Source organism: Saccostrea cucullata, unplaced genomic scaffold, assembly GCF_032062105.1.
Source record: "Saccostrea cucullata isolate Sc308-1 unplaced genomic scaffold, CSIRO_AGI_Scuc_v1 ctg68, whole genome shotgun sequence".
NCBI classification, from domain to species: Eukaryota; Metazoa; Mollusca; class Bivalvia; order Ostreida; family Ostreidae; genus Saccostrea; species Saccostrea cuccullata.
Window position 1 is genome coordinate 796530 of NW_026939588.1, and position 23882 is coordinate 820411.

Here is a 23882-nt window from a genome sequence, read left to right on the forward strand (position 1 = left end):
TTGGTATATTGAAATTAAATTTTTTAGTCAATTTTTCAAATTTTCAAACAGGTTTTCAAATTTTGATATTTCAGATTTTTACCTTAAATGTTCAAAATTCAAATTTCCAATTTCTGGATTTTTAACGTTTGAGTTTTTAATCTACCGTTTGTTCAGAAGGTGTACACTTACCAATCCAAAAAAAAAATTGGAAATTTTAAAATTCAGATTTTTAAACTTAAATTTTCAATTTACCAAATAAGAGTGTATGTATCTGTAATGTAGAGGACATTATCCAAAGTCATTTTTAAGAAAAAACGAAAGACTCTGTTTTTTTCGTAAAATGTCAATAAAAGTACCAGTTCTGCAAAGGATATATTTGATAACAAGGTTATTATAACGACCAAAGCTTTCAGAAAACACTGACTTTAAACAAAATTTTTGAAACCCTATTTCATAAACCTTTCGCCTATAGCCTGTCTCGGTTAAAAAAAAACCTGAACGTATCCACAGCATTATCTTGGGTATCGAATAATTTGGAAGACACACACTGCATCACAATCTTAACGATACTACATAAATAAAGATAAATGCAAGTAAAAGTCTTCTCATTTGCACATGCTGTGCCATGAAAATGTCCGTTCTATTAAATTGTTTTTTCTTTCTCAAATCAAAACATGTATTTTTTTTAAGTCAGGAACAATTTTTCATGGACTGTTAATGCAATAAATAACAAATGGCTGTGTGTTTAAAAGTATCTACAGTACTTCAATAATGGGCCTACAGCAACAACACAAATGTTGCTTGTACTGCGCAGCCTGAAAATTGAAAGCAAAATACTTTTCCTGTTGTATTTATTTGATAAATACTGGCTATTTCTATTACATGAATAGCAAGTCCGTTGCAGTTAAAGCATTGCAAGATGATTTATATCTTTTCTATTCTATATTACTACAAAATTTCTCTAAATCTGCTATGAAATAATTATAATCAAACTCTGATATATTATTGTTCAGAAAAATCATTTTGGTGAAAAAAAAACTATCCTTCACCAAGTCGGCTTGGTAAATTTTCAAAAAGTTTTCTGAAAAATGACAAAGGAATTCGAATGTTTCTTGTGAATGCGAAGTGTTGAGATGTCCCACTGTTCCGGAATACAAGAACAGGAGACGCCTCCAACTTGAATCCTCTCCCCTGAATTTTTGAATTGGTATTTAGGGTAACTATTGCAAAGTTTCCATCCGACGCTAGAGTTTGATTAAATAACTGTGTACCACAATATCTGAAAATAAACAAAAATGAGTAAGTGTTTTGCCAAATCAAGGATAATTTTTAAAATATAAATAACCTTTCTTTAAACCGAATGGCTACGATGTATTGGATCGTTTAAATTTTTATTATTCCTGCATGTTTTTTTTAATCATATGATCAGTATGATTGATAATTTTTAAACGTTACACTTTAAACTTTTCAACATTAATGGATTATAACGGTGAATCTTAGGCAAAACAATCTGTCATTGTCATGAAATGGAAATAAAGCTTCATTTGTAAAATCATTTACTTTGTCTTAATAATCTTTTTAAAATACATGTATACCAAATTCACTAATCACTAATTATATGATTGCAAAAAGTGGTACATTAAAATAGATAAAATATTCAGTACAATGTTTTTTCTTAGGGGTAACATAGAAACCAAATTTAAATGAAACCTCCCAAACATTAATCTATTGCGCTTTCGAATCAATTTGGTTCATGGTCTTCTACAAATTAAGTTTGAGTTTTTCTTATATTATCAATAATGTAAAGTTTTTTTTACAATGTTCATTCCGTACAAATCTTGGAGGAAGAATAAATCTAGTAAGAACAAAATAATTACATGTATAAACGTGTACCTTTTTCCTGGAACTGACACGTCCGTAGTGGTCTGAACTTCAACATAATCATTCCTGCAGTTTTCTGAATGCTCCAGGAAGAAATCTTGAAAAGTCAACTGAATCTTTCGATTATCCGAAACCTGGTTATTGAATTATAACAATATTAAGCATAAAAATCATGTCAAACAAACTTGTGATTTGGAATTGTAAGAGAGTTCAGCAATTCAATAAAAGACTAAATTAAGGGAACAGAGAAAGGATTTTCTATACGTAAAATAACTTCTTACATATCTAGAAAATGTTGTACAAATTAATTTTAACGTTATATTCTTTGAAAAATATTATAAGCATAATAAGTAATCAGTACAATGTATTTTTTTTTCATGTTCCAACAGCATAAGGTAATTATAATCTGAGTAAAGAAATAAAGTCGGACTGAATAGGCACAATAGAATGAGGGTTTATAAATACAGTCTCATTATGAAGGAAAACAAAGGTTTTTTTAAATTCACTGAATGTAAAAAAAAAAAATAGCATTTCAATTGTGATGGTCAAATTATGATTTATTAAATGAGGAAGACTCACTTTAAACACATACTGACAGGTTATATCGGACGGGTGAAGATCCGGGTAATTCGGTGACGTCACCTCAGTACTTTGATGCAGCTGATATACTCCTCCACATGTCGGATCTAGATTATGTATATAAAGAAAGAAGACGTAAATATATTACAGATAGTAAAATGTGTCTTTGTCTTTTGATAAAAGCGTTTTAGATTTAAATACAATTTCATTTTTTTTTTACAATCTATCATTATCAATCACAGTTGCTGAGGGACGGGGTTCCCACCCAACTACTTAATACCCCATGTATTCTTGGAATTTTAAAAATAAAACATCTTTCTATTATATTTTATATTCACACAATATCACAATAAAAAATCTTAAATATAACTTAATATTTTGTATAATTTTTTTTTACTAGCATTGATACTACAAGAAAACAAGGTTGGAAAATTCTGTTGACGAATTTGACAGATCGATGGAAATTTCTCGCGAAATGCTGATAAAAACTATTCATCCACTACAAACGAAGATTACCTTGTCTTCTTAAATTATTTTATACATTGTTAAACTTTGAGCAATTGTTAGGGAGAAACTAAATTTTGTTTCTGCGTTATATTATAATTACGATCAATTTTAAGGTATTTTTTTCTTGAAAACGAGAAAAGATCTGGTTATATATTAATTAATAAATTACTCTGATTTTTTTTTTAATGTTTTTACATCAAGTGTACTTTGTTTATATTCTCTGTCAATCATATAAACTTTTATAACAGTTTATTTATCATGTGCATAATTATGCGCATCGTCGGAAGAATAACATTAATATCCTTTTCCACTTGAAAAAGTCATGCCTCATGTTTTACATTCCCTCAGAACATGTAAAACATACTGAGATACCACTTGTCAGAAACTAGAACATAGCAAAATAATTTGTATGAATTTCGCATGACTTACAAAAGCAGATTTTGGGTTTTCTTCTTCTTCAAAATCTAAAAATGGTTTCTGTTCGTTTAGAATTAGAAATGACAAGTCGTTGGAGTAAAACATGAAATCTTTCGATCGTCAGTGGAATTTCAATTCGTTACAAATTTCATGTTATGATGTATCAATTATATATTGGTAATCTAAGAAGATACCTTTATGTGCGGATGGAAAGTAGCTTTTACCTTCATTTTTTTAGGATTCCCAATCAGGAGTTTAATTTTGTCTTGTCAGAATCAAAAGCACTACCCAGTTTTGTGATTGTTTAGGGAAATACCCTACGTCGTCTGCGACCGTGGTCAAAATTACCAACTGCAAGCTTGTCTTGTTTTAGTTTTCTTGATTATGAATCCTTATTAAAAATTAGTTCAATATTATAATTCAATTTCTTATTCAAAGCCTTATTGTTGAAATAATTGAGACGGAACATTAGCATATTCTTACCAAATGGCGCAGTACAAAAAACGCTATTCTGATATTGTTTTTCACATCCACTGTTGATTATATTTGTTCCATTGAATACAGCACAGGGCATGTCTGGTTTCTCCTTACTTAACAGCCTAATGATTAAAATGATTTTTAATAACACAACAGGGAAGAGTTTAAAGTTCCATCAGAAACAAATCATTTGATCTCAGTCATAAATATCATATACCATTGGCTTTGTGAAATTGAAGAATGGTCAAACGGTGCCAAAAAATGGAGAACTTTGAAGTTTTTACAAGTATATATATTATACGAGTATTATTACAAACCACTCTTGATGTTTAAGTTCATTTCCATCCGTCCATATATAGTTTTCTGAGGCTTTATTATAATTCAGTCCCAACCAAAAACTCTTAATCGCACTTAGTTCTTTGTTTTCTAAAACGAGTTCGGCCATTATATCCTATAGAAAAAGAAAGCGTAGTGAATAATAAGATGCAAATTGGTGTTTATCTGAGTATCATAAGCATGTCCATATATCCAAGAGGTAGGGCATAGTGATAAGCGTGTACATGTAATGCTTCACACAAAATACATGTATATTAAATTTGTGTTTTTGTCAAACATAAAATTCGATGATTATTTGTCGTTAGGAAGAATTTCCTTCTTTTAATCCAAATTACACGTTGTCTTTGTACCATTGGTTGTAGATGAGTGGGTTTTAATCTTTGCATTAGGTGGTGTTTTGAAAATCACCACTCTTCATAAAATCTTCAAATTAGATATTATTCTTTGTTTTGAGTATACCATAATTATAATGTTATATGTATAGCAAGTAATACAATTGATGTAACTGTTCTGTAGATATTTAAACAAATATTTATTCATTTGAATGATTATGGTTAAATTGTTCTGTTCATGTGAAATAGAAAGTAAATCTTACAAATGTTTCCTGATCTTTGATGACAGGGAGCGAACCACTGTTTTGTTGACAGAACGTCTGAGCTTGTCTCCAGGATAATGACGTCACACTGGGTAAAAATTTATAGCACGTTCCACCTCTGAAAGTCCATCCAGTTCGACATCTCCAATTTACAACTGTTAACGTGAATGTCATATATTTGTACTTGTAATTCAACCCCTCAGAGCATACACATATGCGAAAATAGAAAAATTCTAATATCTCAATTGAAAAATATGTATAGTATTAGATATAAGGTATGTAAAATCTCACTTTTATTTACTCCCGGTAGGCGTTTCTCGCAGTAACTACCATGATAACCATCAGGACAGATACATTTACAAGACTTCCCTCCGACTATCCCACCGTTCTCACAGTACCCGGTACAAACCCCTGGAAGAAAAAACGCCATGTATCAAAATATCTTCACAAAAAGATGTAAACTCTGTAATTATTATTGGTTCTTCTATGTTCTAGCCAATCTAGGTTTTATTGACTACCTACAGCCACAAAGATAACGTCTATGGATATATAACTTGTCATAGAAACTGACGTCATCAGCATTCCCTAATATGGACTGGTATTCCGGTTTCAGTGTAACCATGGTAGGGTTTCCATTCCAGGACCATATCTGCAAATATTTTCTACAGCATATAATGATGTTTAGCATAAATTTTACTTATTGTACTGTTTAAAGAATGTAGTGAAAATATTTACCGTAGGACTGTATTGCATAATGCTTTTGTAGTCATATGGCACGTTTAATGTAAAATACATATATCCTCTCTCTCTCATGGTCATGAAATTTCGATCGGCGCCAGTTTTAACGTTTTGAGTTCTGACGTCAATGTAAGAGTCTCGGTCATTACGTGACATAGGGTGAATCATTCCAAGAGCGTGACCAAGTTCATGTAGAATAACAGGAATCTAGAATCCAAAACAATATACGGAATTATAAAATGGTCAGTAGCACAGGAAACCACTTCATATGACGGTTCTATATATAAAATTACAAAGAGTTACTCAATACTCACAGACATACAACCTTTACTGAGCCCCAGTAACTGAGGATGTTGTTTTTCACTTCTACCGATATCTGAAAAACAACTTCGGAAACATGCAGGTCTAATTAACTACGTGTAATTATATTTGCATGATAATAATTATGTGAAAAGGTCAAATGGCAATGCAACAGCTATTCGTTAACAGTTTTGATTAGTAGAATTATCTGCTTGCCTCATGACAAAACCATGTAAAAGGGGAAAATCATATGCATATTAAAGTAAGCTGAATTAAGTATCTTTGTGTTGTAGAATTAATATTTTTCTATGGACTAATTTTGCTTGACAAAAATATAATCTGTTGAAATTAGTTTGGATCTATGGACATTTTCAAAGGCATCCAAAACTAATTGACTCTTGTCTTTCATAGTACAAGTAAATAAAGATCACCGAAAACCGAGGTAACACTTTCATGGGATGAATATATTTTTATAAAATTAACTGTTTTAATTTTAATCAGTCGTGGGTCATGAACGCTTGATAATCTAAATCAGTAGGATATGCTAGCTACATGTACATACGTAGTGGAGTTGTAGAATTTGATGTAAAATGCCGGTTTTCTCTCAGATTTAGAAATTGGAACAAATCTAATACATGTATCTTTTTCCCATCTGTTCATGGCAACCCGAATTAAAGCTCTCGCTTGCTTATCTGAAAGAAGATTTGTTTGTAAAACAAGAATGCCCCCGTACAACAGATTATGGTTAAAGTTCCTTATTTGCCTGTCAAACTCCAAGGATAAAGTCAAGAGATCAAAAATGAAGAAACAGAAAGAAAGGACTCGTCTTGATAAAAACCATGTATACATGTGAAATAAGATAAAAATCTATCTAAAAGTTATGGCCAAGGTTTTTATTCCAAAATTGGATCAAAGTCATATGTCAATATCGAAGAGTAAATAAGGTACCAAATGGGAGGCATGATAATAAGATTAAGAAATACATATGTGAAGTACCAAGTATTAAAACCCTGTCAATAATTGTTCGAAATTTGTGGCAAAGGTTGGAGTCTGACAAAAGAAGATCCATTTCCAAGTTCAAGTTCTGGTTTCCGAAGAAAAGTCTTGTCACAAAGATATGATACAAAGTCATAAGTTTTGTCCAATTTGGTTTAAGTTTTCCAATAATAGATAAAACTCCAATATCACCGATAAAAGGACAAAATTTCTGCTATCCTGACAAAGGTTGTTACAAGAAATACAACTGTGAATTATTACGGCCCTATGTCAAATATTCAATAGTTATGATCAATGTTAATAATTCTTAAAAGTGGGTCAAACCCCAGGTTCAAATATCTTGAATCCCAAAGAACATAGGTCTTAACAGAACAATCAGTTTCGAAATACAAGTAAAGCAAATAGCTACAACCAGTTGAAAGCCGTGGAAGAAAGAAGTTTGATAATTTTTTGCAAGCGGGTCAGACACCATTGTCAAGTGGTTAAATATGCTAGTATACCCTGAGAAAAATTTCGTCACAGGGATATGAAATCCATAGTTTTAACCGATCAAAAATTAAAGTCATAGTTAATATTTTATGAATTAACAGACCCAAGACAGATAGACAGACAGACACTGCAAAAACCATATTACCTACGAATTTTCAATTATAGGGGCATTAAAAGTGAAACTAAAATTAATTCTTGAATATGAAATAAACATTAACATTTCAACATAATATCTAAAAATACGTCTGTAAAAAAAATAGAAAAATAAAATGAATGAAAGATATGGAGATAACAAATAGTATTCAAACACAAAAGTCCATAAACAAAACAAATTTGGGAACAGAGCAAACATGGACCTTTTAAAATCATACGTGGGATCAGACGCCGTGGAGGAGTGAGCATCCCCTGCCTACCGATCACACCCGCTTTGTGCTCCTTGTCATGATTGGGATATAACTGAAATCCGTCGACAATTCTACGTATAAATAATGGACTAACAATTACTATGAAAATTGTCAGTTAGGCATTTGACTCAATGATAAATTGTTTTTGTTGACAAGGTCATTGTATCGCCCACAGAACTTACAAAATTATGACTTCAAACGAGACTACTGATATTCTTGTTTCAACAACTTGTTTGTCAATAACTTCGATAGTCTTGTTTCATCAACTTGTATTCACATTTGTATTCCTTGTGACAAGACCTTTCTTTGGGTAACACCAAATTTGACCTTTTGACCTTGACCTTGGAGATTGACCCACTTTTACACAAAAATTCCAAACTTTTACTTTGGTTATATCTTTTGAACACTAGACAGGACATTTATACTTCACATATGTATTTTTTGTTGAAAGACCTTTAATTGGATACCAACAACTTTGATCTTTTGACCTTGACCTTGGAGATTTCTGTACTTGTAAAAAAAACTTTAAGCTCGGCCATAACTTCTGAACGGTAAAGGATAGGGCTTTCGTACTTCACATATGTAATTCTTGTAAAAAGACCCTTCATTGGATACCAAGAATTTTGACCCTTTGATCTTGACCGTCACCTTGGAGTTTGACCTACTTTTAAAAAAAACCTTGACCACATTATTTAAGGGTTAGGGCTAGGACTTTTATTCTTCACATATTTAATCCTTGTGAATCCTTGTGACAAGACCTTTCAGATGATATCAAGAACTTTGACGCTTTGATCTTGACCTTGGAGTTTGACCTACTTTAAAAAAACTTTAACCTTGGCCATAACTTTTGAATGGTTAGGGCTAGGGCTTCCATACTTTTCATATGTATTTTTATGTGGCAAGGCCTTTCATTGGATATCAAAAACCTTGACGTTTTGACCTTGGCGAATTTTGTACTTATGAAAAAATTTAACCTTGGCCATAACTTTAAATACTAAGGGCTTGTGATCTCATACTTCGCTTATGTAACCCTTGTGAAAAAAACCCTTCATTGGATACCAAGAACTTTGACCTTGACCTTGGAGTTTGACCTACTTTAAAAAAGCAAACCTTGACCATTACTTTTAAAGGGTTAGGGCTAGTGCTTACATACTTTACATATATAATCCTTGTGAAAAGACCTTTTATTTGATAGCAAGAATTTTGACCTTGACCTTGGAGTTTGACCTACTTTTAAAAATATTTAACCTTGGCCATAACTTTAACAATGGTAATTTCCATTTAAAGGTTAAGGCTAGGGCTTTCATATTTTACATATGTATTTTTTGTGGCAAGACCTTTCATTGGATACCAATGACCTTGACCTTGAGGATTTCCGTACTTACTTTTGGTACCAATATATTAAATTTGCATTTAAGAAAAGTTTAATCTTTGCAATGTTGCCTTAAATGGCATCAGTGTCATCAGTGTTTCAAAAACCATCTTGTTTTTATTTAAGGAAATCATCTGTTTATGTTATTTATACTTTTAGCCTTGAATCAACTGTTCGTTATCTCCATATATTTCAATCATTATACGAAGTTCTGTCATTGACACCCACTTTAATTTATCTTTGTTTATGGTTTGTGGTTTGGTGTAAACAACAAATCTATTAATAGACAATGATACATTATACATGTATAAAATGTTTAACTCGTTACCAAAGCTATCCACTGGAATTTCATATGGGACGATTCCTTGAGGCCAAGTAAGAATGGGTTCCAGGGCTCTTCTCGTGCTCTGACAAGTGACCACTTCCTGTGACATGTGTGAAAACACATTTGTCGTTTTAATGTTCTTAAACATGACATGACAAAACTTTTTTTGTGTAAAACAGATAAATTTATTTAAAAAACGAAAACTTACTATTTTGGTGACCAAGAACAATACTCCACACACAACAAGAACACACATCTCGTGCAATTGAATGAATCTCCGAAAAAAAATATCTGTAGTTAAAAAGGGAAGATATGTGAATTTCCTTCTAATACTGAATATTTTACACGATAAATCATGCTACGTGACATATCACTTATTTTTTGTTTCCGTATATATAATTTGTGTTTTATTTCTCCTTAAAACAATGCAATACTTCTGTATTTTACTAATCACTTAAGCATTTTATCAACCCTGGCGGATGTAACATATTGACTTCTACATGTTCTAAGTATTAAACTTACTGAAATACTAGAGATGGGACACACATATTCCAGTCTTGTTATCATTTGATACTGACATTATTTGAGATTGTGTATTGTTTTTCTTTCACATCAGGAAACTAAACTTCAAGATAATTTTGTCTTTTTCTCTAAGCAATGTATAATTTTTCTGTCGAATAAGACATTTTAAATTGGGGCGATGAGTTTAGCTGGGTGTTACCGTTCTTGTGTCAAACGATAAAACAACTGTCCTAAGGTGAGCCTAGCAAGGACAAAAACCCGTGTAATAATCCTTGTTTTAAAATCTTACTGAATCATCAGGCATTTTTTTTTACTTTGAACATAAATATTTTAGCGAAAACTCGTTAAAAATTTACGAAAAAGGAAATTAAAAGATAAAAAATCTCCGATCTATCTCAAAAACTCTTCAAACAATACAGCATGTGAAGAAGGCACAAACACGGATCCCTGAATATCCAAGAGGTGGAATCAGGAGGGTTTTTTTTTATTTTAATTTTTTTAAATACAGTTTAGTTAGTTGGCCTTTATCGTCTATAGCCATTAAAATATCCAATTATGAAATAGATGTGGCAGATTTTTTGGTGTCTTTAATGTCAAGTTCACTAGGATATATACTGAATCAACATATAAATGAAAATACTTGTAACTAAAATGGTAATTGATAATGCCTCGTTGATATGTCAAAATGACGAATTGAAAGTCTAAGCAAGTGTTTTCTTCTTCTCGTGTTAATTTTTTAAAATTAAGTTTGCTTCATAGAATAATAATCAGTCAACTTATAAAGGTGCTTGATTAGTACCCATCGAGATTCCAACATGCGTCGAATACTAGTATCCTAGCGCGCTGGTTTCTGAAGACTACATAAATGTAGTCACTGAGGAACTCCATCATACCTTTGATATCAATTCAGGTTACCTATGTGGAGAATCAGTGTGCGCTTTAATTTTTTTTTTTTTCATTTATAAGATGGATTTTTTTTCCCTATTTTCACTTTTCTTTGAAGAAGCAGCTTCTATGATATTTCAAAAAGTCTAGTTTTTAATTTATCTTGAGGAATGGATATATAAAGTGAATGAAGGATATGGAGATAACGAACAGTATTCAATTTCAAAACTCCATTTAAGAGCAGAGCAAACACAGAACTTCAAAACATCAGAGTTGGGATCAGGTGCCATGGAGGAGTGAGCATCCCCTGCCGACCGGTCACAGCCACCGTGTGCTCCTTGTCTTGATCGGGAAATAACGGAAAAATCCGTCGTCAATTCAGTGTATAAATAATGGACTAACAATAAGTATGAAAAACGTCAGTCAGCATTTGACTCAGTGATAAATTGTGTATTCGCTGACAAGGTCATTGTATCGACCATAGAACTTACGAAATGATGACTTTAAATGAGACTGCTGATATTCTTGTTTTATCAACTTGTTTGTCAATAATTTACCTCGTTTTAGAAATTGTTCATACGTAGAGCATGCTTTTGCGTATCGAATCAACTGAGATATATAAACTCCGAACATAGGTGATAAGGTATATTGCTGCATAAGTAAGGGAAGTTGACGATAGAAAAGTCAAAGTCGTCACGTTTATCATATAGCTTGGCTGTTAGGTTACCATTAACGTCTTTTTCAAGTAAAATATCCAAGCATGAAACAGATGTGTCAGTCTCTGTGGTATCTTTTATCTCAAGTTAACCAGGATATATCGCATCGACGTAGGAATGGAAATTGCCGTTGTTAATTGATAATACGTCGTCGATATATTTAAATGTCGAATTGAAGACCACAGCAAGTGTTTTATTCTTTTCACACATAAGATTTTGCACAAATTCTGCTTCATATGAATACAAAAATATGTTCGTTATTAACGGAGCGCAATTGGTACCCATGGAAAATCAGATAGATTGTTGGAAGACCTGGTCTCCAAAAACCACATAGATATTGTCAATCAGAAACTCAAGCGTATTTTTGATGTCAACTTGTTTGTGCAATCAGAATGTGTTATAACAAAATATTTTGCAAATGACCAATGACCAGGTAACTAAATTTACGAGTTTCATTTTTATTGAAAAGCAGCTGTCGATGATATTAAAAAGCCTTTACTTTAATTTATCGTGGGGAATGGTTGTGTATAAAGTTGAAAAGACGTAAGTTTTTAAGCTGCTGATTTAGGTAAAATCTTGTGATTTTAAAATGTCCAAAAGTTCCTTAGAATTTTTTAGTATCCACATCTGATTCACACCACTTTAGAACATATTGTTGCACAGTATTCTTGAAGTTTTTCCTTCACTACTGTCAATATCTTAGTGAGGAGTAAAGAAAGAGGCTTAGTTGAACATTTACTGGAACCCGCAACGTATCTTTGTTTGTAAGGATTCTTATGAAGTTTCGGAATCCAATATACATATGGTAGTTCAAATTCATTTTAGTTCTTCGGGATATTAAAAATATTCAAAACTGACATATAATTTTGAAGAATTTCTTCCTTAAAAAGGGAACTATGAGTATAAGTTGGATTATCACTTGTAGAATTAAATCCAAGTTCTTCTAATATACAATTTATTTAGTGAGCCTTACAAACGCTCCTTCTAACACCTAGTCCAAACAATGTTGTTACCTGCTTTGTCAGCAGGGACCAGTACATACTGATCATGTAATCTATCTAATTCTTTTTTCTCTTCTGGATCATTGAATACATGCAGAAGTATAAATGGTTTTCATTTTGCCCCTCAATCTTTTGATACGCGATTTCAACATGGACCTGATACATTTAATCCATTCTGACAACGTGTCAACTTCTTTTTCATATCTGGCCAATCGTCAGGCGATAATATTCAACAAAATCCATAATATTTATGACATTTCGACGCCAGTTTCGGGTTCCCTTTATTTAGAACATTTTAAGATAACAATTTTTGGTCCTCACTATTAACTATATTTGTATCATCTGTAATATCGTGTCCACCAGGGTCATGATGTTAATGACTTTTGAAAAAATTCGCAATTTTAAATTTTAATTTTGAATGCTGAATTCAAGTCTGATGTAAAATTTCTTTCAACAGCAGTTGATATTTTTGTAAAACATTAGGATACGGGCTTACTTAAGTAGTTTGATTATTATCAATTTAGCTCATTTTGATAGTCTATATTCTAGTAATTATTTTTAAAAATTGTTTTGGAATACATAATTGCATCATGGGCGTAATTTATTTCATATTAGATTTGCAAATGGGTTTAGTATTTTTGCTGAAAAGTGATAAAACTAGTTGAATCACCCGCTGCTTTTTTTCCAATATTAAATCAAATCGTTAGATGTAATGAATTTCCTCGAATTCGAACACTTTCTAAAAGAGGTAAGTTATAACAAGTTGATGAAACATGAATATCAGCAGTCTCGTTCAAGGTCATATCATGTCATTGGTTATATGGCCAATACAAAGACTTTTTTACAGCAAACACAATATATCATTTAAGTCAAATGCTGAATGAGCTTTGTTTATAATAATCGTTAGGCCATTATTTCCCATATTGTATTGCCGGCGGATTTTTCCGTTAAATAAGTTATATATAAGGAGCACACAGCGCGTGTGACCAGTCAATAAAGGAGCTCACTTCTCCATGGCACCTGATCCCATCTCTCATGTTAAGAGGTCTTTGTTTGCTTTGCTCCTGCTTGGTATTGTTTGATGAAATTTCACTGATATTGAATACTGTTCGTTATCTCCGTATATTTCATAAGCCAAATAACCTTATCCTAGACTCTTCGGAAACTAATTTTCAATTATCCGTAAACCCTAAAAAGAGTTTTATATGGTCTTTTAGTTGTACTTAAGTCAAAAAGATTTACCCTTATTTCGAAAACTAATTCACGATTATCAGTAATTCTCTAGATTTTTCTTTTACATCGATGGATGTAATAAATCATTTCAAAGCTATATCACTCAGAAAATTAGCAAGATGTCATTTTCCATCACCAGGACTGGCCCAAGACCATAAACTGAGAACAGGCTTATGTCAAAATTTCAAACCAATATAACTTTTTAAAAATTGTAATAATGAAAAAATCATATGTTTGAATGTAAATATCCTGTACATTGCAATATTTAAGGTAAATTCTTAAATAAAACTCAAAATGATAAAAATCTAAATTTTGATTGTTTTTAAGTTCACCAGGGGCTCGTAACATAAAGCTTGCTAAGTTTTTGACTTAAGTAGGGTCGTAAGTACGGTTTAGACATAAACTTAGGACCTGTCTTAGCGAAGTCAAACTTATGTTAAAAATATTTCATATTAGGCAACCTATGGTTTTTGATTTTATATAGATATATTGCTAAAAGTGATTCAATTAGGGTTTTAATTAATTACATATTAAAGTTAATCTCACCTATCGGTTTAAGTTATGTTAGATTAGATTTCGTATTAGAATTATAATTATGTTATAAATTATACGGAATGTTTGAAAACAAATACCGCACGGTCAGAAAGTGGCGATTTGTGGTTCATTGTAAATGTTCACGACAATTGTTTTATCACCTTAGATGTTTTCAGTTTATGTATTGTAACCCTTTTGTTTTGAAAAATGTTCACTTACTCTGTTATTATCGCAGACAAAAAAGATAATCGACCGCCTATCCACTTGAAATTGAAACTCTAAAAAAGAAAAATACATTTTGAATTTGGCCCGCGATCAGGCCATATATATCAGAAGCAAAAACTGCAGAAGTGTTATGATATACTCATTTGCAATTTAATCAAAGAAACAAAAAAATTTTCGGATATTTTTTTCGTATGTCTCCACTTATCAGCAATTCTCTCTCTCTCTCTCTCTCTCTCTCTCTCTCTCTCTCTCTCTCTCTCTCTCTCTCTCTCTCTCTGTTTAGGGTTGTAGTGAACCCTGCCTAAATCCGCCTTTGTTGCATTCTACATTTATTCTACGTACTTTACAGATACTTTTTTATTACTGCTTTAATCACACACTCTTTCTTTTCTGTTTTTAACAAATTATTTCAACTCATAATTTCGCAGTGAACATACCGATCCATGGTTTATAACTGTGTTCAATTTATTTCTATAACAAGTTGATGAAACATGAATTTCAGACGTATCCCTAAAGTTAAATTTCGTATTTCAAAAACATGTACATGTATGCTGTGCTGGAAGTGATATTGGAATAACTGATCAGCCCCCCCCCCCCCCCCCATTATCCGAAAAAATAAAGTTCTTAAATCAGCGTCAAATAGAGATAATTATTTCCTTTAATGCATAATATGAATAGAGGAATGTTTTAACATCAAAAGTCAACATTAAATAAGTCTAAATATATGTACAAGAAAGTTAAGATATACTTAAGTCACCTCTACCGGCCAAGACCATAAACTGAGAAAGTTTTGCTAAAATTGCGAAATCTTTTTAAAAATTGTAGTTGAAACGGTCTTAAGTTTTGAATGTAAATAGTCCTACATTAAAGCACGGTCTTAGACTTAAGATAAAAGCCTAAATTTTGTTGACCCCCCCCCCTCACCGATCTCGGGAAATGGAATATTGCTAACTTTCTTAATGACGCAGTGTAATAAACAATGAAAATGTTTGAAATATTCAAAATTAATTCCAGACTAGTTGTTCAAAGGTTTTGCACGATCTTAAAATAGAAAACTGGACACTTACTTGGTTTCGTTACACCATATACCAACTAAACGCATCAGTCATTGCAAAAGCAGGAGGGCTTCTGCTAGATCTTTATGAAAAACACTGACTCTATATTAAAGATTTTTACAGAGGAGGTCCCTGTCTACACTATCTTAGATTTATTTGATAAATGTTTTACATTTAGTTTTATTTGATATCGAATATTAAAACTCGATTGTGCAATTTCTATTTTCTACATAAGTTTATGAAAAGCGCATCAAGATTACAATCGGACAATTATAAAATTGTTTTTCACTTATAGTGTGGGATGAGTAATACAATCTCTTTAATACTTTCTTTGATAAATTTATCGAAAACAACAGATAAAACTATAACATTGCTAAACAGTAAACTGTATATAATAGTGCAGTTTGCACTGCTATATTTTCTAAATACGAAGGTAAATTATTTCCCAATTTATCTATACTGCAAGACCATACTGTCTTATATTATATATTAAATTTTGTGAAAAAAGGTTCGTTATAAATTGAATTATCGGCAATTTTTTTAATTAATAAAAAGATGAGGATGAAATATGTGGAGATAACTAACAGTATTCGAGCTCAAAAGTTCATTAAACACAGACAACCAAAGCATGAGAGGTGGGATCAGGATCCACGCATGAAGGAATGAGCATCCCCTGCCGACCGGTCACAATCACCGTGTGCTCCTCCTCATGATCGGGAAAAAAAGGAAAAAAAATCCGTGTACAACTCTGTGTGTAAATAATGATAGCCTAGCAATCAGTATGAAAAAGTCAGTCAGCATTTGTATTTGCTGACAAATTCATTATATTGACCATAGAACTTACGAAATGATGAGTTCAAAGACCGTTGATATTCTTGCTTCATTAACTTGTTCTTAGCTGCAGCTTAGTTGTTCTTAGCTGCAGTAATGTACCCCCCCCCCCCCCCTTTCAAAAAAAAAAAAAATTGAGAATGCAACATATTTGCAGCTCTTATAGCTCTTCTTCTCTCTCTGATTTATACATTTATACATTTGGTTTTGTTATTAACCTGATATAACACTACATGTATATTCATTTGAACTCAAAGCAATACTTCGTTTTTAAAATTTATTTTTTGATTGTAAAAAAAATCATAAACATGCTTGCATGTAACATCATTTACACATGAATTCTTCAAAAACCGTGCATAATTACAAAGAACAGAAACTATCTCTCTCAAAACCAAAACCATTAATTAAGAAAAAAAATTGATCACAAAGTCTCAAATACTCATACCTTAGAATCAGAATACATTGATTCAGAGAAAGATCAAATTAATTGCATAGTGATTAGACTACAAGATTCTTACTTAATTAAGACAAACTTCATAAAAAAGTAGAAAATGTACATTCAAGCATTGAAAACTAAATAGTGTTTGTAAAAATGTATACAGGTTTCATTCTTTCAGAAGCACTTATGTCATAACATGTATCAAAATACCTAAAACATTTTTGTATACACCAGTATATAATTGTATAATCACTTAGTCAGCAAAATAATACGTTGTGATCATTGAAATACAACAATCTCATTAAAAATACATGTAATGCTCTTGCGAAATGCTGATAATTTAAATTTTATCTAGAGAAACCAGTAAGCAGTGTCTTAGAAGGAAACACTATCCACTCTGTACAGTTAGAAAGACGAGCATTTGATAATATTGGCAATGTATGTGGTAAATTTTGTTCATGCACATTTAGCACTAATAAGGGGAAAATTTTTCCCCAGAGCCAGATATAAATTTGAGTATACATATAAAAACAGCAAATGTACAGTGGTTTTAAGCTGAGAATGGAAAAGGTTGAACTAAGCATATATGTCTATTGTTAAACCTTTCTACAGCACATGGATTGTTAATCTTAACAAAAGAATAAGATACAAAATTTGTGCACACATGAATGGATTTCTTTATGAATATCTATACTGAGAAAAACAATGAAAATATTGCTTTTGATTCAAAATCAAAGTCATAATAATTAAATGTAAGGAATAGAATATACAAGACGTCATTGTATCTGGACAATGTGTTAAAGATAATCAGTATAATCAACCATGAAGCATAAGCTCAATAAAAGTAAATAGAAAACAGTTCAGTCATTAACAACAAATATTAGCACTCAAAAATGCTTTACATCTTCATACACTCTCTTCTCACTAAGGTTATACTGAGAATGCAGTTAGTGTAACCCACTTTCTTCTCATCAGAAGTTATACTACTCTAAGTTTTAAATTTTCATGCAGGTTTCTTTTTTAAAAAATCCTTTAACACATCAAAGCAAAATCAAGTGATGAATAACAGACGTAAAGTTTGTTCATGTATTCACTGATAAAGAGAGAAAACTCTTGATATTTACTAGATTTTTAGTAACAGAAAGAAAGATTCAATTTACCATTATCAAAAATATGTTCCAAAGCTCTGTTAGAAAAAAATCTCTCTGTATAAATGAATGGGGATCTCATCTTCAAAATATCATTAAAATTATGAAAAGATTTCCTTTCCTAAGATAAGCAATACAAACTAAATTTCTTTACAATACATTGATGTATAGATTCACATTCTTCTCATCATTAAACAAATACATGTAATCATTGGAACATGTACAATTTTAATGAGACATTTCATATAACCAATAAAAGCTGCTCAATAGTTGGACTTTCATGACCATAATAAGTAGTGGATATTTCCAGTAAGTGAATGACTGAACTGAAACTTAAAAGACAAAATATATATTACATGAATATATATGAATATGAGTTTTATCATTCAGCATCTTTGTGTATGTTCTTCACATAAATCCCCATTGACAAACTTTTTTCAGTAAATTGTTTCTTTCTGTTGTGATTTATACCTATCTATCATTCACACCTTTGCTAGTACACTATTTGTTCATATATATAAATATGAATATTTCACACAAATACTTGTTGAAAGACAGAACACATAATAGACTCACTTTCTAACTTGTTCATAAATTGAACACATCTATAAATGCCATGTCCCCAGATACTGTTATCATTTAATATTTCATTTCACCAACTAGTAGAAATTGATTATTACATATTATGATATCTAGTTCTAAAATTATTTTTGAAATGTAGTGAGTTGTTCAATCTTTGTTTACATAAAGAGAAAAGAATGATTTTTTGTTTATGATTAGTCTTCAGTTTTGTTTTAAATTATTTTTTTTATAAAGAAAGTGTACAAAAGTTTTATGGAAAATCCTCAAACCAACCTCAAAATGATTGAAAATGGCCACACTTCATACAATAAGACCTATATAACCTTATAAATAATCTATTGTTAAAATAATCATTAGGTACTAGCTTTCATCTGTACTCTCTTTTTATCATCAAATAAACTCCTGATGAGAAGAACTTGGGTTAAAGCTACAGACAACATTATAAACACTTGTACTCCAGAGAAAAAGTTCACGCGCTGGAAGTTGTTTTCCTGTTGGTTGCGATCTCGAGCCTCGTAGTTCCTCAGGACTTGCTGATCAACGAGCTTTATCCAGATTATTGTTAACATTATCCAGCAATCTCTGCAATACAAGGCATTTAATGAATCAACACAATAGTTATCTTAAAGTTATCTAACTTAATGACAAGTAAAGTATTCTGATAATTATTATAATCAAGTTGTGGAAACTGTTACAGAGGCTTAAAATGTTTTGGCAAGCAAAGTTTCCCCCATCTGCAGTCAAGTGATTATATTCAAGAATTAGATCTAGTTTTTGGCATTTGGTACTTAACATGAAATTTGAAGATAAGGAACAGTTACCATTTTAAAAAGTCCAATTAAACAAAAACAATTGTGAGAAGAGCAAACAAGGACCTCTAAAAATGGAGGTGGAATCACAAGCCATAGGGGAGTGAACATCCCCGACAAGGTGCTCTTTCACAAAATCCAGTAAACAGGAAAACCAGACACAATTAAGAATGTTAATAACAATTTGCAATAAAGACATCAATACACACACTTTTTTTTCTTAACATAAATGAGAATTAATTAGGGATGAAATGTCCAACTCAGTATATATATGATTTTCAACATGTTAATTTTTATACCTTGAAATCTTCCAGAGTCATGTCTACAATAGACGACAGCTCCTCCTGAGCCGCCTTCCAGTCTTTCTTTAGATCATCTTCTTCGTCCTCATCATCATCACCAGCCATGATTTCAAAGAAGACCAGCTTTCTTGCAAAATGACTGAATGAGTTGTCAAAGCAAACCTTGTAAACACCCACCTCTGTGGCATCAAGCCTGCAGAAAAATTAGGAAAATTAAAATGAGAATAATAGTCCACGTTAATACACCTGTGCCTTACAGAAATATCATTCCAATTTTATACAGAATCAATATCATTCCAATTTTATACAGAAACTTTCAGGGATTAACATTTACAGCTCTCATTCCCTTTTTCATTTTTTTCCCCTTTTTTGTACTTTAAAAGGAGAGAAGACAGGTCTCATAACAGCTTATATTGATTTATTCTTCCTAGATCCATAAAAAAAAATGATTTGTTCATGAGGTAACGGGTGGGTTCTCCCCGATTACGTGTTTGCGCCGAGTGGTTTCATGCTGAGTGGTTTTGCTCCCTTTAACTACAGCTAGCCTAGGTAATAAATTTATATGTTTTCCTATTAAGAGATTTACACACAGTGGTATTTAGATAATTAAACAACATTCAATATTTGATATAAAGTGATATTCTTTACGAATAAAAAATTAATTCATCATGAAATCTAATGCAACGTATAGCGATTCATTTTTTTTAAAAATAGACAAATAAATAGGGCCTGAATAAATAAATAAATATAATAGCAAGCGCAGCAAGAGTCATGAAGCGAGGCTCGTCACTGCGAGCTCTAACGACAACACCTGGGCGAAGAGAAAATTGGACTACTGCACATTCGTTTGATAGAATTTTTTTGCACAGTAATTTGGACCTGCAATGTATCGATTCGTGCAGAAAAGCTAAAACAAAGTTATCGTTAGAATAACAACAAAAAGTTAAACGAATTATAAACTTGCCTTGATTGAATGATTTTATTGCAGAAAAATAGTCAATAAAACGGTTCTTTATTACAATCAGCTCTGTTTAGGCTTCGGTTTGGTAAAGCAACATGCATACGACGTCATGTGACGTCAGAGTCTTAGATGCAATGTCACGTGCGGTTTGACGAGCCCGATTTAAATGAAACCTGGATCATAAACTTATCTGCGCTCGCCCTAACGGTCGCACCATCCACATTTTATTTCCCTTGGATTTTTTAGTTTAACATAAGAAAATTAGAAATTAGTTATAGTTTATGCACAATGGATACTAGCTACATGTAGCCATTGTAAAAATAGTTGGTATATTGCCTAGATACATGTAAAATGCACAAGGATGGCCTTTCATATTTAATTTTTATTAAGCTGCTCATCATTAGTCTACTGATCAAACAACCATCCGTTGTTACCCGACAAGCATGCATTAATTATGGGTAAACCCATTGGCGTGAATCCACTCAGCGCGAACAAGTAATTGGGGCCAAACCACTCAAAGCGAACAGGGAATCAGGGTGAAACCACCCGGGTTCCTTCATAATAGGTTCTCTATTTACATGTAAGTGCAGCACCTTAGTACCAATCTGATCACTCTGTTAAGTGGTTTTACTTACTTGTGAACTGCATCCGATTTCTGAAGCTCTGATACCATGATTCTACCATGAGGCGACGTCACCATGAAGTTGATATCTAAATCACCACCATCTATTACCTGAATGATTCATTCAAACCATCTCAGTAAATTTTAGTAAATTTTTTTTAAACAGGTCCGACACAATCTCTTGAATACAATGCATGTAGGATAATTGCTTGGTAACAGTTCAGCACAATGAGAAGCAATCATACTTACCCACGCCTCACCGCACACAAAGTAGTGGACAGTTACTCAAACAATGGAAATTCATATTTTGCTTGAAAGTATGCAACAGCAGCAATGTGAAAACTTTTTATGATTTAGGTTGTATTTTTGATAGTCCATAGTACATATATGAACAGGTCCAGTCCAAAGACTATTTCTACCTACATAGCTATTAATAGCTACCTAGGTATTTAAAGCTACCCAAAGTAGCTATTTTTACCTACTTTTTATAATTTCTGCATTTTGCAGCCTAATGACCAAACGGCGCAACACGGGGAATACCATATCTTTTGATACAATCACACTACTGATGAATACGACAAAATTTGTCCAAAACATGATTACTTCCTGAATCGGCAATTTTACATTAGTTTCTATGCAAAATTGATAATATACGAAGTCATCATTTTTTGGCCAAATTTTTGTCATATCCATCATCAGTGTGACTGTATCAAGAAATTTTGTGCTCACCATGTTGCGCCGTTCCTGCATTTGGCCACAAAATGCAAGTAAAGCAGAAAGTAGGTAAAAATAGCTACTTTTGGTAGCTTTAAATACCTAGGTAGCTATTAATAGCTATGTAGGTAGAAATAGTCTTTGGACTGGACCTGATGAAAAGTCAAATACTTGCGACTTTTTTTAATTTCTTGCAAAAAACGTTTTTGTGAAAAACTGCAAATAAATAGCTTTATCAAGCTATTTTGAATACCTTAATAAAGCTATATAACTTTTAAAAGCTGTATAGCTTAATCAAGAGATTGTGCTGGACCTGTTCGTTTTACTCTTATTACTTTCATCACTAGACACTCAAAATCATATCGTTTCTTTAAAACGCTTTTCTTTTTTCTTTCTCAGACACATTTAAATTCTTCACACAAAGCTAAGATATTTATTAGAAGGGTATATGTAGGCCTACTGGGTTCGTATCATACCTGATACTCAATTTCCAAACTCGTGGGTTTCTTAATCTCCTCGAAGAAGCACTCTTCATAGCCTGGTTTTACGTCTACCGTTAGGTCTATTTCTAAAGTATGTACAAATAACGTCAAATTTAAAAGGACACACACAAATACAGAGAAAAAGAAACTTTTAAACATCTTTACAACTTTGCCACACATCCCACTCAAAACAGGAAGTATACAATTGTTGTAAATAAAAAACCGAACAGTATCAACTTATCCGGATGACAACATAAAACTCAAAATGAAAGTTCCCGGAATAGATGTAATTTGAAAAGAACATCGGATAATGATTTTATTTGATTCATTAATATTAAGTTTCCCATTTTCAAGGACAGATTGGTTCGAAAAGAACTTAAAAGAATGAGAATTTCGTTAATCTTAATTTGTCTGTAAACAAGCAATCTGGCAACAACAGCTTTTATGGGGGACCTACTAAAGACCTGACTGACCTGACCAACATAAAATTCGTCAAAAATCACTATTTTAAGACCATTTATCATATTTTAAAGGATATTTTCTTGATAATAATATGAAATTAAGTTAAATAAATATTAATATTTAATGGTTTAAATTAAATAATCAATGTTTATAAGTTTGTCCCATAAGAGTTACAACTACAGTTGTATATATCTTTAGATACACAGATTAAGGGGGATGTACAGCCACCTTTAGTGCAGTGAGAACAAACTGTACACATTTCTTCAAATGGCTAAAATACATTATATTTTATCAATTTTTAAGTCTTTATGATAAAGACACACTGAATATTATATTTAAATTAAATGCAATATGTGCATATATAACCTATACTTTTGCAGAAAAATGCTTTTGATATGCTCCTTAAACTAAGCAGCTGCAAATTCAGCAAAGCCTTAAAAAATCCAAAAAAATCAAAAGTGTGCATTTTTTTCACAACCATTTGTATATAAAATGTCTAAATTTTGCACTTTTAAATGATAATTTCACAGTTCAAAACAATTTTTTTTCAAAAAGTATGTAAAGAACCATGAAAGTAGTTCATGGATAGCAATTCATTTTTAGCACAGAATTTTGTTTTCATAAATCCTAATATGGAAATAACAATCTTTAAATGTAGAAGAAAATTACAGTTGCAAAATATTTCAAATAATATGAACACTTTTAAAAGAGGAAATGTGTTATAGTGTTTCTTGAAGTAATTTATTTAGTTAAACAGTTGGAAATAGTGTACGTATTGATATAAAAAAAACAAAATTTTGATTCAAGGATAAGGAAAAAATGCCTTGAGCACCACCAAAGTCAAAAATTCAATGCTTATTAATTTTGAAAAAAATAATATCTATTAAAAGTTTAATTATCACTATGAAACACAAAGAAATAAAACACATAAAATCAATATGAATGACCTTGTTTTAGTACC

At 31.7% G+C, this 23882-nt stretch overlaps 1 protein-coding gene and 1 pseudogene across 1 annotated transcript in view; one reads left to right on the forward strand and one right to left on the reverse strand.

Moving 5' to 3' along the window:
- The window catches only part of LOC134253414 (uncharacterized), a 230129-nt gene that overhangs the window by 137138 nt on the left and 69109 nt on the right, over window positions 1-23882 (forward strand). The window lies entirely within an intron of this gene.
- Window positions 817-22648, reverse strand: LOC134253407 (uncharacterized; annotated as a pseudogene).